Here is a 15,046-nt window from a genome sequence, read left to right as displayed (position 1 = left end):
AATACAGCCCCCAGGTTTTGACAACCAAAACCACTGGAAGCAAATATCGCCGATCGTACCGGGAAGTGTGGCTACAGAATGAAGTGGACAGCGTTCACCCCTGAAAAACTTCGCGCCAACTTGCACAATTCTGAACGTTAGAAAACAGCTTCCCTCCTCCGGTTTTGGCTACCAGAACCATCGATAGCAAATCGCCGGGTGTACGCACGTAGCGTACCGGTTCCGTTGTCAGATGGGTAGAGGACTTAGCACCCACCCGGAAGCGCCGCGTCCCAGAGATTACGTGTTCTCAACCCAACATCATTCGCTGCATTAGATTACGGCACAACCGGTACGTCTGCCTGCAAACGCGTACTGTGTGTGTGAAGTGATTTTAAAGAGAATGGAAGAGATAAGTGCAGTGCCGTAACTGTCTCTCACAGGAGGACGCCTCAACAGCACTGCACGGGGAAAGGGGTGTGGGGAGAAAAAGATGAAGAGAGAAAAGCAGAAGGCGGGAGGGGCCAACCCTCGTGTGCTCGAGTACGTGGTGTCGCAACGCACCAAACGCCTGCTGACGCAGGCGCCCCCGCGGGGAAAAAAGAAAGTCCAAAAAAAGTGTACTAAGTGCGCCGCTTTGAAGTTGCATATCAAAGATTGACTGAGCTCTGATTTCTTAAAAAGTTCACTCGGCCACTCAGACTGAGTCTCCGCCCTCCCAACAGCCAATCAAGGCTGAGGGAACGGTCACCAATGGCTGGACCCCAGGCCGAAACCCGGAATTCCGAAGCCGGCTTCGCGCTCAGGCGGAGACCCTCGACTCGTCATCGTAGTCGAGTGTGTTCCGAGTTCGCGGATGCGTCTCGGCGATCGCACTATAGAAATGATCCCATGAAGCACGATCTCAACTCGACGAACTGGAAGGATCGCAGCCTACTTATAATGGCCCTATCAAAAGTACAAGTTGATTGGAAAAGTTATTACAGATTTCTTACCTATTATCAACATAATTTCCAACGTAATTGAAGAAAGGAAACTGTAAGCGTTCCTTGCATCAGCCTTTTATGCTAAAATTGTAGTGGTGTCTAAAATGCAAGAAAATTGTTTTAGCAAAAGCATTTTGCAATCTGCAAAAAAAAACACGTTGTTCAACTTCAGAGTAGCGACCACAATAGACATAGCCCTTTATAACAACGTTGTCGTCCCGCCGCCGTGGCGCAATCGGCTAGCGCGTTGTTAACCGAAAGGTTGGAGGTTCGAGCCCTCCGGGGGCGTGCTTTCTCTTTTCAATTTTCTTTTTCGCCATTGCTCATTGTTGCTATTTTCACGTCTATCTTATACATTAGTGCATTTGTTAAACATCGTCATTGTTTCTAGGCCTATCGAGCGACCGCTGCTAACGCTTCAAATCTGTATGAAGGCTCTGTACGTACAAATCGAAATTCCCACGGGCCTCTTTTCGTAGCTCAACACAGTTCCTGAACAGTTATGCTTATCCTATCATATAAAGCAACTTGAGTAAGTTATAATACGAACCGTTCTCAATATAACTCGTCTACGTGGCATGTTCGTCGGTCGGCTGAATAAAATCGAAAGAATCAAGGTGAATCCCAGCTTGAGTGAGTGTCGGGTTAAAGTGGACATGCATGAGGACTTGAGTCTGATGGGGTCACAGTGAAATCGAGTTTGTGCGAGTCTGGGAATTCACCTAATTATCCCTGAATCAAATACGATATGCGTTCCCGAGTCTGCAGAACTACGCGTGCAAGAATGACTCGATCCACATTCGTCTGAATTAAGGAACGATAACACCCACGATATCGTCGTAGTGTGAATATGTGTCCTCAAGCGATCAGTGAGGACATGCTAAAATAGCAGACAAACCAAAATTAGATAAGCCTATCTGTGTGAACATATGGGCTATTGCCGCACGACTGGTCGATCGAGGCACCTTGTGTGTATATACGCGGGCTTCTTTCACGCTCGTAAAAACACTTTTATGTAACATGTATTGAGCAACAGAAAGCTGTATCGGCAGTTCTTCATGTTGCTCTGACAATTTTCTCATAGACACTTTTCATCTCATTTTAATCTTTGAGAAGTTTATTGATGAATTAATACTAATGATTTAATTACGCGGAATGCAAAATATAATCTGAGTATCTGCAAGCGACGGCAAACACCTTGGTTAATTCTGTCCAGCTACGTGGAATTTGCACATTTCTAAACCTTGGCGCATGATAATTGGCACACACTGTATAATGCGTCCAAAATAAGTGCACTGCAATCCGTGACGTCACCCTGGCTCACCAACGGCGCTGTTTTCGGGAAACAGAAGTCTGCAGGCCATCATTATCGTGGCTATACCCCTGTCTCTCAAAGTGATGAACCGTTGGCGCATAAGCTGCGTTAGGAAAGTTCTTTCGAATACTATTACTGAGTATACTGAATTGATTACATTTCGTGAGATACTACTGCGTGACGGCGCGCCAGATATATATCGATGTAACGATGATCATTGTGCAAACTAGCTCAATTAGCTGATTAGCACGCTACGACTCCTTGTGCGTGCTTTCAAGAGAGCTGGAGCCTGGCGTTTCAGTGAAAAAGTCTTACTTTAGAAAGAGGGAGAGAGAGGAGTTTATTCGCGAAAGTGGCGAGCTAGTTCATGGGCTCCTCGGGAAAGCCAGATGGCCACCAGGCGATATGCGTGACGGCGACCTCTTCAGGGACATTTCTCGTCCGATAAGCGATATCTGAAAAGAAAAGATATCGTCAGGGGGAATGTCTCTGAAATAGCGTGTCTCGGCCTACACACCGTAATGTGGTGTCGACGCGTGGTGAGCACGTTGTAGATGATCTAAGCGCGTTGTGAAGTGATTCTTCAACGCAATATCCAAGGAAGCATTAAACGGTCACACAGGTTCTTAATGAGACTTTTTACTGCCTGTGGCGCATTTTGCCGTAGGTAAGGCATGTCCTTCCTCGCATTTGGGACCTCTTCAACAAAATGTGTCCGGTGATGAGATTAGAGCCATGGGCCCCTCGACTCTAATGCTGTACACATAAGTCAGATGCTCCACTTCTTAGGCCATAGTTCGCAGACATGGAGAGAGAATAATACAGATTACGGAATACCAGAACGCCAGAGACGTCGGCGGCAGTATGCATGGGAGCGCCATCTTAGCAACAAAGAAGTCCGTGATGGCTTTGTGCTGCGAAACGATCATTTAAGTCATCATTCTGAAGCAAGCAAGGAAACAAACAAGCAAACAAACAAACAAACAAAAAAGTCGATTATATTGTTTTACAGGTTTTCACTTCGTTAAAACCACATTGTCGCAACGTCGAAAACTCGGGAGCATATGGGATGCATGCAGGGAAGCTTTAGCTCGTGCGCTCCTATCTAAATACATGTAAAAGGAGAATTCGTTTTTCTCCGCAACCACTGCACCAAATTTGAGGAAGTTTGTTGCATTTAAAAGAAAACGTAAAATCTAGCCACTTTTGATATTGAATTTTCGATTTAAGTCGTCAATTGTTTATTAAAAATTGGCAAAAACCGAAAATTAAAAAAAAACGCACCTATCAAGTTTACAACTCTGTAACTCTGCAACGAAAAATGACAATACAATTCTGTGAATTGCATCTAATAGTACATCTAAAGCGGACAAAATTGTTATGTTACACACGAATCTAAAAATATTCAGTACTAGATAAATACAGCTTTTGCAGAACCCTTGTACACAACGTAACCTATTCACGTAAGATATAACATGACATAACGAATTTGTCCGCTTTCAATGATCTAACGGTGCCGTTTACAGAACCGCGATATCTGTTCTTGATGTAGAGCTATGAATTTGTAAACTTCGCGCTTATATTTTTTTCGAACTTTCGAATTTTTGAAAATCTTTTAACAAAGTACAGGACCTAAATGGAAATTCCGCTTCCAACAGTCACCAGAATTTAACTTTCTCTCTGGAATGCAATAAAAATTCATTAAAATCGGCCCAGGGGTCAACTCAGGAAAACGTTTTTGCGTTTTTCAATAGGTCGCGTCGGGGTTGGGCCCGAGCGCCCTAAACCTTCCGCTTAAAAGTCCGCCTTCGGGTGAGGGTTGCGGGGCGGCGACCAGTATAGCACGAGTGCAGACACACAAGCTCTTATATATATATATATATATATATATATATATATATGCCGCAGTGCTACTGTTTACCTGGCGAGTGGGGGCACGCCGGGCTTACCCTGACTTTGAACACTCGATGCCTGTGTCTATATAAGAATTTCAAGGGGAATTATGATTACTTCGTTATCTCGATTAGTTCTTTATAACCTGTTTCGTTACAAGCAGGGCGAATTGAGGGCAGCCTCAATGAGTGGGTGAGGGGAGCTCATCAAAATAGGCGGACAAGGAGGCGAACTCTGCATACTTTGTAGTGTGACTGCTAAATGCCCGTATTTTAGAAAAGGAGGGCAGTGGCATAGCTAGGTCGTCTGGCACTCGGGACCCATAGGTCTTCTGCCACCCCTCCCCCCCCCCCCCCCCCCCCGGTTGTAGTCGAGGAAGGCGAGGATATCGACAATTTCCGGGTGTCTTCAGACGTATATGACACTCCCCTCCAATGGCTCCTTGATCCGGGGCCATCGCCCCCCCCCCCCCTTTGCTATGCCACTGGGGGAGCGGGAAGGCAGGCTCCCAAACCGCCCCTCCCCTTCTGGCACCGCCAGGGGTTACAACGTTGTTTGCGTAGAGCTATACGTGCTCTAGTTGGTGTCGGTAGCATGAGATGGCGCCACCAGTGCTGTCTCTTCGTCCGTCATGCCACCGCTCTAACTGTACGTTGTCACAGTTCTGCCCGTTCCTGCCCTTGAACGCAGAACTGTTTTTGAAGCCGCATTTGAGCGCCAACATTTCCTGTGTACAAACTTAAAAAAGAAAACTGTTTTATCATTTTGTTGTCAACACATTGCTTCTCTTGGTTTCTCGTCTCCGGGGCAGCCGTGATCGTATAGTGGTTAGTACCTTGCGTTGTGGCCGCAATAACCCAGGTTCGAATCCTAGTCACGGCAAGTTTTTTTTTGTGTGTTTCTTTTTGGCGTGTGGTGATTACAATTTAACAGACTACTTCTGGTCGTTCATCGTCCCCGGTGACAGCTGTGATCGTATAGTGGTTAGTACCTTGCGTTGTGGCCGCAATAACACATGTTCGTATCGTGGTCGCGGCAAGTTTTTTTCTTTTTGGCGTGTGGGCATTACAATCTGACTACTTCTGCTCGTTCATCGTCCCCGGTGACAGCCGTGACCGTATAGCGGTTAGTACCTTGCGTTGTGGCCGCAATAACACATGTTCGAAACCTGGTCGCGGCAAGTTTTTTTTCTTTTTGGCGTGTGGGCATTACAATCTGACTACTTCTGCTCGTTCATCGTCCCCGGTGACAGCCGTGATCGTATAGTGGTTAGTACCTTGCATTGTGGCCGCAATAACACATGTTCGAATCCTGGTCGCGGCAAGTTTTTTTCTTTTTGGCGTGTGGGCATTACAATCTGACTACTTCTGCTCGTTCATCGTCCCCGGTGACAGCCGTGATCGCATAGTGGTTAGTACCTTGCGTTGTGGCCGCAATAACCCAGGTTCGAATCCTGGTCACGGCAAGTTTTTCTTTTGTGTTTCTTTTTGGCGTGTGGTGATTACAATTTAACAGACTACTTCTGGTCGTTCATCGTCCCCGGTGACAGCCGTGATCGTATAGTGGTTAGTACCTTGCATTGTGGCCGCAATAACACATGTTCGAATCCTGGTCGCGGCAAGTTTTTTTCTTTTTGGCGTGTGGGCATTACAATCTGACTACTTCTGCTCGTTCATCGTCCCCGGTGACAGCCGTTACCGTAAAGCGGTTAGTACCTTACGTTGTGGCCGCAATAACACATGTTCGAATCGTGGTCGCGGCAAGTTTTTTTCTTTTTGGCGTGTGGGCATTACAATCTGACTACTTCTGCTCGTTCATCGTCCCAGGTGACAGCCGTGATCATGCATTCTGCTTCCGGCTCCCGAGCTGAACGGATCGCGGGATCATGGGCTCCAATGGAGCGGCATATGCGGCTGTTAGCCGCGGCAACAGGCTTTCGACGGAAGAAGATAAGGATTACCAGATAATTTTGCCTCGGCTGCCTACAGGACGTATTGTTTTAAACACAGTTTTTTTGCACGGCGACGCTCGTGTTCGCCCGTTTCGTGTAGAAGATTTTCGAGACGCGCTTCAAGCTGTTGGTATGCTCTCTGGCGTCGTCGCCCTTGGAGCATACCAAATCAACCATGTATGGGCGGTGACGATGAAGACAGCCGAGGCTGCCGAAAAGCTGGCGGCCCTGAAGGAGCTGCAGGTGAAGGGGCGTCGCTGCCTGGTCATCGACCCCAAGGAACAACAGGTGAAGCTTCGTATCCACTGGCTTCTGCATGGGGTGGACGACGAAGACGTCAAGACCGCGCTGGCCTCCTTCGGCAAAGTGACGGAAGTGACCCGGGAGCGCTGGCGAGTGGATGGCGTTTCCGACAAGGGCTCGACGACCCGAGCAGTGCTGCTGTAGCTGAAGGCAGGAATGAAAGTAGACGACCTGCCCCACCAGATCCGCGTCGCCGGCGAGCTTGCGCTGGTGGTAGCCCCAGGACGTCCCATGCAGTGCCTGCGCTGCCGGGGCTCTTGCCACGTTCGTCGTGAATGCAAGGTTCCCCGTTGCTCGCGGTGCAGGCTTTTTGGACACAACGACGCGGACTGTGTGCGTTCATACGCAGTAGCCGCGGGTTCGGCGGAGAGCGAGCCGTCGACGTTAGACCATGTAATGGACGTGACCGAGGCGGAGGAAGCGGCCACGGGAGCTGGAAACGGCAAAGTGGCGGCAGAAACCGGCGCGACGACCAAGCAAGCCGAAGGAGGAAGGAATATCCCTCCCCCCAAAGAACGAGCAGCTACAGTCGAGAGCGTGAAGACGGCCCCGCAAGAAAATGAGAGCCACCAGCCAGCTACGGATGCAACGCAGGCAGAGGCGGACGACAACGCGACCCCTGCTAGCGCCCGCGTCGAATCCGTCTCGGCACCGGTCAAGAGATCCCTGCAGCACGAGGAGAAAGTCGACGGAAAGGCCGGCGGTGACTCCGAGGCACCACCCGCTAAGACGCTACCTGGAAGGCGCTCCACCCTCAAGCCTAAGCCGAACCTGGAGACTGACCGTAGGCTTACCCCGAAGCCGACCAAAGAGGTTACCCGGGCGACGGCCACCGGATGGCCACGGAGGCGTCTAGCGGTCAGCTAGACGTTAAGGTGAGCACCATACTCCGGGCCTTCTCCCCTCCGGTTTTCACCAATAATGGCTACCAACCCGTCGCTTAGCCTCGGCACGCTAAACGTTCGAGGTCTGGCCGCCAAAAGGAAACAGAGTCAGGTTTACAGACTACTAGTGGACCACGACCTCGACGTTTTAGCCGTGCAAGAAACCAAGGTAGACGGCGAGGAGGAGACCGGGAGCATGGTGCAAAGGTTCACGTATAACTACTATACGGTAGTGAGCCACGCCTTAGGGACTTCGGCAGGGTGTGTGCGGAAGCTTCCTGGTCTTGTTATAGATGGTTACTTCTCCTGTACTTCTGGTCGACTTGTCTTTTGTGACTTCAGCTATTGTAATGTCCAATGGCGCGTGTTTTGCATTTATGCGCCTAATACTGTGCAAGAGAGGGCAAATTTCTTTTTGAGTTTAAAGCATCATTTACATGTGCAAAAAATGATAGCTGTGTAGGCGACTTCAACTGCGTATTGAAAGCTGAGGATAGGTCTACGCGTCGCGTGGTTTGTGACAAAAGTAGTGATATCCTGGCGCAGATTACACACGAATTCGAATTAGAAGATATCGCAGAATGTTTTCGCGGTCACGGAGACGTAAGCTACACTCACTTTCAGGGCACAAGTCACGCACGCTTAGACCGTATCTATCTTTCATATGATTTAGTTGAAAAATGCCAGTGCTACACAGTTACGGCCATATCATATTCTGACCACTGCCTGGTAAAATGCACGGTGGGCAGGAAGAAAGAACGAAACAAGTTCGTCTGGGAACTGTGGAAATTGAATGCAGAGCTGTTACGGGATGAAACTTTTAACGAAAATGTAGTGGCTGCTCTGAATTCTTTTGGAGCAGACAGTTCTACGAAATTTGGTGAGGAATGGGAGTTGCTGAAGCAAAGCATTAAATTGAAGGCAATCGAAAGGAGTAGCGTACTGCGATATGAACAAAAGGCCAGAGAAAAGGATCTAACAACATTGCTAGAAAAATTTGCGAAGCTTGAATGCATGCAACCTGGCGCCTATCAACAAGATATGCGCGCCGTTAAGAAGAAGCTCGAGGCATTCGACGAAGATCGCTTCCGAGGTGCGCTAGTGCGCGCCAGAGCAGAAAGGCTGTCATGCGGGGAAACGCCAACGAAAAGAGCACTGGGGCTAGAAAAAAAGCACTCGAGACGTAAGCAGATTGAGGTTATCGAATATGAAGGGGTGGTATTAACGGATAACAATAATATAGGGCGTGCTTTCTTTGAGCATTACAAAGAACGTTTTGCATTTAGGCCTGTCAACATGCATGATTTCAAGAAATTATTTTTGCAACGAATCCCACAGCTGTTGAGTGAGGTTAAAGAAACCTTAGAACGACCATTAACAGAACATGAAGTGATGAAAGCCATCGAAGACCTGAATCCTGGGAAGTCGCCAGGTCCAGACGGTCTTTGTGCCGCTTGGTACAAATCGTTCAAAAGCCACCTAGCTCCTATCTTAACAGCAGTTTTCAATGAAGCATATGAACTGAAAATACTTCCACCATCCTTTGGCCAGTCCCATACAGTACTAATACCGAAAACAGAAGAGACCGAAAAGCTCAAGCAACTTTCCTCCTACAGACCCATAGCGCTTACTAACTGCGACTACAAAATATTGATGAAGGTGTTGGCACGACGGGTCCAGTCAGTTATTCAGGAAGTAGTCGGCCCACACCAGACGTGTGGTATTCGTGGAAGAACCATTTTCACTAACATCCATAAAATGAAGTGTGTGCTGGAGTGTTGTGACGCCATGTGCGATGCAGTAGCCATCCTCCAGCTAGACTTGGAGAAGGCGTTTGATTGTGTTTCTCACGACATATTGCTTACCATCCTTGAACACGTTAATTTTGGCCACATAATCGCTGAAGGGGTGACCATGGCGTACCGGAGCTGCTATACCAGACTTATAATTAATCAGATGTTGGGGGCCCCCATTAACGTGAAGCGCTCCGTTCGCCAGGGTTGTCCACTCAGTCCACTCCTGTTTTGTGTCTACATAGAAACGCTATGTCTGGCCATCATCGAAAATGAATGTATTAAGGGGTTTAGTCTTCAATCAGCAGAAGTGAAGCTACTGGCATACGCTGACGATGTGGCTGTGTGCTGTAAAGACAAACAAAGTGCATTGAATACTGTTAATATCGTCAAAAAGTTTGGTAACGTCACTAACAGCTACGTTAACTGGCAGAAATGTTTGGGGTTTTGGCATGGAAGATGGGCGTCTACACCAGACCACTTTTCGAACGTAAACTGGGTCACAACGCCAGTTAAGTACCTTGGAGCACCCCTTGATGCCTACAAGGACAGTAGCGAGTACTGGAAGGAGCGGACAAAAGAACTAAAAGAAAAAGCCGACCGATGGAACGCCTGTCACTTGTCAATGTTCGCGAGAGCTACAGCGTGCAACATGTTTCTCGTGTCAAAGATCTGGTACGTAATGCAGGTCCTACAGTGCTCTCGTATTAATGTGCAGAAACTGCACCGCGTGTTCGCTGTATTCGTGTGGGCATCGAGCTGGGAGCGATGCAGCCGAGATAATCTCTTCCGACGTGTGAAGGATGGTGGTCTGGGGTTGGCGCACCTTTTCTTGCGTCAACTGGTGAATAGATTCTCCTTCTTTCGAGATACAAACGACCCTTTTCTGCGCACGGTGATCCAAATGAGGCTGTCAAGATCACTTCCCGAATTCGTTGTAGGTACGGAAATAATGCCAGGACCAGTCCGTGGTTTCTTTCGGGAAATAGTTCAGAGTGTTTCTTTTTTGCGTGTTCGTTTTTCAAGTGCATATTTATGGAGTGTAAAACGGAAAAGGTTATATCGTGATTTATGTGACAGTGTTTTGCTGGTACCTATGTACAGAGCCCCGTACAGTGGAGGCCCAGGCGTAGATGTATTGAAAAGGGTGAAGAAGATGCCAGTTCAACCAGCCACTAAATCGTTCTTTTTTAAATTACACACCGGTACTCTACCTGTTAAAATCTTTCTTGAACAACGTGGGTTCTACATGCCATGGGGAACCCACTGCCTTATATGTAAAAAAACAGAAAGCATAGATCACGTCTTCATCCACTGTTGAGAAGGGGTCTTTTTCTGGGACGTGTTACAAAGGACTCTAAAAAAGGAGCTACCTATAGATCCCCACGGAATCAGGTTTCTGCCAGTATATGACGACGAAGGTTTCCCGTACGACCTGATCATGCTTACGGGCCTCCACTGTTTATGGCGCGCAAGAATGGCGGGTTACCATTGTGACCCGGATGCCCGACCGGCGCGTCTGTACTTTTGTGAATCCATGCAACGGTATGTGGAAGTGATCAAGTTGCAACAGCCTGTTCCTGAGTGGCTGTCGAGGGTTGAACCCCTTACAGCACTAAAGGAATTTTAATCCGACAACGTCGTGCCACAGTAGCCGACGGCAGCGAATGTAAACATTACTGTTCTTTGTTCCGTTTGTGTATTCATCCCTTCTTGCTTCTTTGGTCTTTGTTTATATCATTTAGGAATTTGTGTTGTGATATGTCGAGGACTGGCAATAAAGAAAAAAAAATAAGTGACAGCCGTGATCGTATAGTTGTTAGTACCTTGCATTGTGGCCGCAATAACACATGTTCGAATCCTGGTCGCGGCAAGTTTTTTTCTTTTTGGCGTGTGGGCATTACAATCTGACTACTTCTGCTCGTTCATCGTCCCCGGTGACAGCCGTGACCGATTCTACTTCCGGCTACCGTACGGTATGGTCGCAGAATGTCTTGCTCCGTTGGGGCGGTTGAAGCGGCCCAGCAGGGCCGTGGAATCAGGTTTACGGAGCCGACTACACAGGAATACCAGCTGGTTTTGCCTCATCTGCCTTCAGGTATGACGGTTTCTAAGACAGTGTTTTTGCACGGAGACTTAAAAGCAAAACCGTATCGCGTAGAACATTTTCGCGATGCGCTTGTCAGAGTACAGCTTATGCCGGAAGTGCTGGCCCTTGGGGCCTATCAAATGAATCATGTGTGGGCGATAACCTACAAGGATGAAGACGCAAAGAAAAAAATACTTTCCCTCGAGGCGTTCAGCGTCAAGGAGCACCGGTGCGTTGTTATTGACCCGTGCAAACAGGATGTGCGGATGAAGCTTCACTGGCTCCTGCACACCACGCCCGACGACGAAGTTCGAACGGCTTTGGCACCTTTTGGCAAAGTTATTGAAATTTCCAAAGAGAAGTGGCGTGTCTCAGGCTGTTACGAGAAGGGCTCGCACACACGTTTGGTGTCCTTGCGCCTGAAGTCCGGTTTGACGGTCGACGACCTGCCGCACCAGTTGCGCATAGGCGAAGACAACGCACTTGTATTCGTATCTGGTAGAGCGCCGCTCTGCCTCCGGTGCCACGGCACCGGTCACATACGGCGCGAGTGCCGGGTACCGCGCTGCGGTGCCTGCCGTCGCTATGGCCACGAGGAGAGCCAGTGTGTACGCAGCTATGCCAACGTAACCGGAACAGGTGGAAGCGACATTGTGCAAGAGCACCTTATGGACCAGGCCGACGCCGAAGAAGCTTCTGTGGGAAGTGGGCATAAGGCGAGCAGGCAAGAGAACCCGCCTGTAGCGTCTTCTGAAAAGGACAAAGAAGCAAGAACGGAGGACGAAAAACGACAACCGGCCCACCCAAGCACACCCGAAAGTACTCCCAAAATGGAAACAAATCTCGGAGGTGGCGCATCGGCTTCGCAGAATGACTCGGAGAACGAGGCACTCCCGAAAAGTGAAAAAGGAAGTCAACCTGCAACAGCCGTTACTAAGAGACCTCATGAGAAGGTGGCTAGCGACGAGGATTACTCCGACCCAGCGAGCGCTGTGGGACCACCGCCGCTGAAGTCAACGACCACTCGTAGGAGCAGCTTCAAGCCCAAGCCGACGGTCCCACCAGACCGGTTGCAAGGGCCGCGAGTGCCTCCGCGTTAGCGGGGGTACTTTTTTGCCTTCTTGTTCAACTGTATGTATGAGGACAATCATGTTGAGACTTTGGTTGAGTTGAGTGTCTTCAAGGTAGAAGCGGGGCTAATTACCCCTTGTGGACGAATCCGCCTGCTGTGCACACTGACCGGTGATGTAAGTCTCCCTCACCTGTATTAGCGTAGCGTATTAGGTATTGTGAAAAAAAAAATAAGACAATGGACCCAAATCTTTCTGCACTTCGTATTGCAACGTTGAATGTACGGGGATTGACAGCAAGACGACGGCAAGTGCAAGTTTGTCGCCTAATGCTCGATAATGACATAGATATTTTGGCTATTCAGGAGACAAAAATCGAGAGTCAGGAAGCAACAGACCGGATGGTCGAGACCTTTAAAGCAAGATATAACGTTTGTGTGTGTCATGCTGCTGGCAAGTCCGGAGGATGTGCCCCTTTTTTGCGCAATAGTATCGGACTATTAGAGGAAGCAGTCCTCACCAGTGAAAATGGTCGGCTAGTCCTGTGTGATTTTTCTTTTAATGAAGCTGAGTGGCGTCTTTTGTGCATCTACGCCCCGAATAGAGAGAGGGAGCGCAAGGTTTTCTTCGAGTATGTTGAACCGTTTTTGTCTTGTGAAAGGAAAGTTGTGCTTCTTGGTGATTTTAACTCTGTATGTTTGCCTGAGCACACAGTCAAAAATGTACCTATTAGAGATTTGAGCGCTGATCTATTGAACACAGTTACACAAGAAAAATATGTTTGATGTGGGGGATGTACTCCGTGGTAATTGTGTGCAGTATACGCATTTCCAAGGTGCGAGTCATGCCAGGTTAGATCGCGCATACATTTCAGCAAGCCTTATGCCATTATGCTTCAAATACATGGTAAAGCATGTAAGCTTCAGCGACCATAGCCTGGTCATGTTTGAAATAGGCACGAAACGAAAAACTTCACAGTTTAATTGGAATCTTTGGAAGCTTAACGAAAAGCTGCTACATGATGAAACTTTTATGCGGGCAGTGACAGAAAGAATTGAAGCTGTTAACTCTGATAAGTCTGACAGGATTGGTGCGTTGTGGGAACAATTTAAAATTGATGTTAAAATTACTGCAATTGATAGAGCATGCGCACTGCGGCACAAATCTAAACAGGAAGAAAAAGAACTGCGAAATACTCTGGACTATCTTTTAAATGCTGAAACCACAATACCTGGGCTGTTCTCAAAAGAGATTAAAGAAGTTAAAAGAAAGATGGAAGCCATGGAAGCTGAAAAATATAGAGGGGCCGTGATAAGAGCGCGGGCTGAACGGCTCTGGCTGGGGGAAACCCCAACCAAGCGTGCACTGGGAGACGAAAGATGCTACGGTGCAAAGAACGAAATCAAAAGAATTTGCTATCGTGATGAAGTCACGACTGATCAAAATGTGATCCAGAAAGCATTTGTTGAAAGATACACGGGTTTGCTGGGGTGTAAGACACCTGTACACGAAGGCTTCTTTACAGAATTTATGCCACTAATGCCGAGGTTGGACGACGATGCGAAAAATACACTGGAAGCTCCCATTAGTGTTAATGAAATCGAAACAGCAATAAAAGAGTTAAGTATAGGAAAGTCGCCTGGGCCTCATGGCCTTGGCGCGTGATTCTACAAAGCTTTTAAACAGGAATTGGCTGAAATACTCTACCATGTTATTAATGAAGCGTATGACAGCCGTGGAATGCCTCCATCTTTTAAAACAAGCCATATTGTACTAATACCTAAAACAGATGACCCCTCGAAATTACTTTCAGTGGAAGCATATCGACCGATAAGCCTTGCAAATGTTGATTACAGGATATTCATGAAAGTGTTAGCTAAAAGACTGCAAAGTGTAATAACATTGGTAGTTGGTAAACACCAAACATGTGGCATAAAGGGGAGGACAATTTTCACGAATGTTCGTACAGCTCGAAGTGTACTGGAGTGCTGTTATATGGTATGCGGGAACGTGGCGATGGTACAGCTGGACGTTGAGAAAGCCTTTGATAGGGTAGCGCACGAGGCGATCTTTAGATTACTGGAATATACTAACGTTGGCAAGGTGGTCCTAGATGGGGTAAAAATGGCTTACACTGATTGTACTACCAATCTAATAATTAATAAGACATTAAGTGATCGAATATCAGTTGTAACTGGTGTAAAACAGGGAGATCCGATTTCAGCATTATTATTTGCAATGTTCTTGGAACCTTTTTGTCTTCAAGTGCAGAACAACCGGAATATACGAGGTTTCCGTTTCTTCACGCATGAAATTAAAATCTTGTCTTACGCAGATGACATTACTATTTTTTGTGGAGACAAAACAAGCATTAAAGAAGCAGTAAAAGATGCCAAAGAATTTTGTAGCTTTACTGGCAGAAGTGTTTAGGTTTCTGGCACGGAGAATGGGAAGATAAGCCAGAATGCTATGAAAGCATAAAGTTCACAACTGTGCCATCCAGCTACCTTGGTGTTCCGCTTCAATATTATAAAGATGCAACGAGCCAGTGGGCAGAGCCAACTGAAAGAATGAAAGCGCAGACATCAAAGTGGGGCGGACGAAGTATGTCTATTTTCACCCGTGCGACGGTGTGTAACTTGTTTTTGGTAGCGAAAGTGTTTTATATGTTACAAGTGTTGTGTATGTCAAGAATTTGTGTGCAGAAATTGCACAGAATATTTGCTGTTTTTTTGTGGGCATCTGGTTGGGAAAGGATGAGTCGTGTAAACTTATTTCATGCG

General features: G+C 47.5%; 1 non-coding gene across 1 annotated transcript; it reads right to left on the bottom strand.

Moving 5' to 3' along the window:
• Positions 1 to 671: 671 nt before the first annotated feature.
• On the bottom strand, positions 672 to 885 carry LOC126524807 (small nucleolar RNA U3). The gene has a single exon (XR_007598075.1). It is a non-coding gene; the product is annotated as a small nucleolar RNA U3 (small nucleolar RNA).
• Positions 886 to 15,046: the final 14,161 nt, after the last annotated feature.

The sequence above is a fragment of the Dermacentor andersoni genome, chromosome 3 (assembly GCF_023375885.2).
Source record: "Dermacentor andersoni chromosome 3, qqDerAnde1_hic_scaffold, whole genome shotgun sequence".
In the NCBI taxonomy this organism is placed as follows: Eukaryota; Metazoa; Arthropoda; class Arachnida; order Ixodida; family Ixodidae; genus Dermacentor; species Dermacentor andersoni.
This window is presented reverse-complemented; position numbering and strand designations above follow the sequence as displayed.